Below are 3,784 nucleotides of genomic sequence, written 5' to 3' on the forward strand. Positions count from 1 at the left end.
GGCAGGGTGGTCGTGGCTCTCAGAGGTGGGTCCCTTAAGGCAGGGTGGTCGTGGGTCCCCCACCTAGGGTTTTTCTCGCTTTGGCAAGGGTTTCTCGTCATAAAAAAAAAAAATATACCCCAATAAAACTCTAGCAATGTTGTTAAAATTGAATCTGCCAAAGACAATTCAAAAGCGGCCGATTCAATTCATTTTTTTTAATAAGGAGCTAAACATTAAATATAACAAAAATTCTTTTCATTTTTAAGTTGAAATTAGAAATTTTGATGGAATATAAAACGTTAGTGCATTAAAAAACGAGCAAAAATTGAGGTGATGGGATTTTAAATTCTCAAGAACTCAAGGTCTGTTTGTTTCATTCTCATGAAGCGAGAAAAGGCTGAGCTGGCAAGAAAGCTCTGCCCTTTCTCACCAAACAGTAGCATGGAGGGATAAGAATTCAATTGCATGAATAATAAACTCACGTTTCAACTGCGTTATCAATAAGAATCTCTTTCTCTCACTTAAAAAATGCAATTATGCACTCTTTTACTTTTCAATTGAGTGCATTGCATGAAGAAAGAAATTGGAAGATGAGGTGGGGCCTACAAACAGAAAAAGTGCATGACTTAAATTTTTTTTTTTTAAGATGAGGTGGGCCTAGAGAAAGAAAAAGTGCACGACGAAAACCAATTATTTGACTCTGTGGGCCGTCAACAGATTGTGGACCAGTTGGTTCTAGACCTAGATCCAACCCAACTAGCATTATTGCCGTGTCAATTAAGCATTCAGTTCTGGATAGTAGCAACCCAAATAACCAAGTTTTTTAAGTAGTCTTTCCAAATCTGGACTATGGGCACACAAATTTGGATATCCGTTTTCATTTTGGATACAAATTCAATCCAGGTCATATCTGGATTCATATATCAGTCAGCTAGATTCATCCAATAATGCTTTAGGGCTGTTGGATCTCATGGCCACTTGTAGACCCGGATCCATTTCACATAGGATCAATAAAACATCTCGCATGTGCCAATCCACATGCATCCAATCACAATTCTCACGTTATAATTAGGGGTGTCAATGGGTCAGGTCTGACCAGGACCCAACCCGTACCAAACCCTACAGGGTCAGTGTTTGGTAATAAATGAGAAGGTTCAATTAGAATGGGGGTCGGACCCAAAGGGTCCGATTAATATTTAGAGCTGGGCACGGTTTGTGAAATTTCTTACCAGACCAAAGCCTGGCCTGAGTTCCGACTAAGATCCTAAAATTTTCAATGTAAAAAGATAAAAAAAAAAAAAATTTATTTTACCAGCTATGGTTCAGTCTGGTTCATGTAATCATTATAGGATCCAGATATGGTTTCTCTCATGATGGATCTGATTGGATCCATGACCAGACCCGACACCATCATCTCAAATCAGGCCTGGGTCTGTTTTACCTGGATCTAAACCAAAGCCGACCCATTGACACCCCTAATTATAATAATAAGAGGGCATTTTTTATGCAGTTCCGCCGCTGCTGACAGCCACCCATCTCGAGAAATGACAAGATGGATGGCTATGTGGGCAATGCATGATGCAGGGGCGCAGCATTTTATGTGTACTAAAAATAATAGTTCTGACTTAAGCAAGTGAATGTATAGCTCAATGAATATGGACCTTCAGCGAGTTTGGATCGCAGGACCTACCCAACCAGGGACAGACCTGTCCCTGCCCAGGTGCTGTCCCGCGTTTGTGCAAAGCATGCCTTAGATGAGACAAATAGAGACCCGCCACTTTGTTTTCAGTGGGGTATGGTGGCACCCCTAGGGGCACGACGCACTGGCCCTGGACAAACGCCACCTGGGTCCACCCAAGTGACCATAGGACCACATAATGCCTCTTTAAGATGCCAAGAAATGTCAGATCCAATACAATGGTGATGACTGCAACGTTGTGAAAATACATGTTGGATTTGGAGATTCTGATCTTTGGTATCTCAACTAGACCCGAGTTCGTCTTTCCACGAGTTGTAATGGAATTACCGAACAAATTGGATCACGAATGCACTAGTTGGATCCAGAAATAAAACCAAATCAATGAAGGCATTCCAAAATTAAATACGCCTCAATTTTGCTCATATTTTTAATGTATACAATAACTTTTTTTGTTTGAAAGGCAAGCTGGGGTTAGGCGGACCCCCTACCAGAACAACAGCCGTCCCATGTGGCAGAGGGATTCGATCCTGGGCCTTCAGCTTGACATAGGACCCTGCTTACCACATGGGATACCACTTTGGTGGTTTTAATGTATACAATAATGCATTGCCCATAAGTAGGGATGTAAGCGGACCGGATCCAGTATGTAATTTTTATGAATTTTGGCTCTTTCAGCCGGATTGGGGTTCAACTTTTCTATGTATTTAGCTGATCCAGATCTGATCCGTTTGCATCACTACCCATAAGGGTACCATGAACCTGACCAAGCAGGTCGGCTTAAAGAATTGAAGCTGAAAGCTGTCATGAGAACACGGGTAAAATGACACGAGACATACCATTTTTGTGCAATTTTATATTAAAAATAGTATACAAAAGGACACGACACGAGGGCAAGATGCTGTGACATAGGCTGAAAGATGTCAAGAATTGTACCAGGGGGACTGCTTTGTCCGCGCATATCAACCACCATGCCGGGACTGCGTTGTCCCCATGTGGCGTTTGTCCCACGTATCAGACCTTTTAATGGTTCAATATAAAGCATAGAATGCGAAATCGATCATGAGAATGGCCCAGATTTAAATTCAGTAAGGTTGACATAAAATCTAAACTAGATGGGAGAATGGTAAGTACAGAACTATAGACTGGCATAGCGGGGTACCTCAGATTGATGTTTCAATCGAAGTATCCCTCAAGTTAGACAATAAATTTTTAAAAAAACTACCCATTTGCGCCATGTTATTAGTCGTTTTGGTAGGTCACCATTTTGTTCTTATATACCATACACTTACCAAAGTTGCAGAGGTGACAGCCTAGTAAAAAGATGACTTGCTCTAAAAATATTTAAAAATGACAACTTACTGTGTATAATGTGATTGAGTTTTCCTTGAAATAAAAAAGGGCATTTATGTGCTTTTATAAACGCAATGAGAGGGAGAGCACACACACACACACACACATATATATATATATATATATATATATATATATATATATATATATATATATATATATATATATATATATATATATATATATATATAATGAGAACAGAACATATTAGGTCCCATTTCCCCATAGTTTTGATGTATTTAATGATAGATCTGAACAGTTAGATGTGTTTAGCATGCTCGATTTAGTGGAAATAGACTCTTGGATCATGTTTTTTCAACGAAAAAACATGTTTTTATGAGCCGGGAAAAAGTGGTACTTTCATAGCCATTGATTTTGGATAAAGGGAAACATGTTTTTATGAGCCGGGAAAAACTGGTACTTTCATAGCCATTGATTTTGGATCAACGGGAAAACCCGTATACAAGTCAGATTCCGGTGATCCAAAAACCTGTTCCCACTAAACAAAACCTATAGATCATATCTATGGTGTTAGATGTGAAAAGAATGCCAAAAACAATGATTTTTGAGGGGGCAAAACAGGGCGGAACGAGGTGGGCAGGAGCACATCTCTCTCTCTCTCTCATATATATATATATATATATATATATATATATATATATATATATATATATATTCCAAAGCTTTCAATCACTCAGGCAGGCAAATCAAGATGGCCAAAGAAGACTGAGAGACCATTTTATCACAAATGTC

The sequence above is a fragment of the Nuphar pumila genome, chromosome 5, assembly GCF_984573655.1.
Source record: "Nuphar pumila chromosome 5, dmNupPumi1.hap1.1, whole genome shotgun sequence".
NCBI lineage: Eukaryota > Viridiplantae > Streptophyta > Magnoliopsida > Nymphaeales > Nymphaeaceae > Nuphar > Nuphar pumila.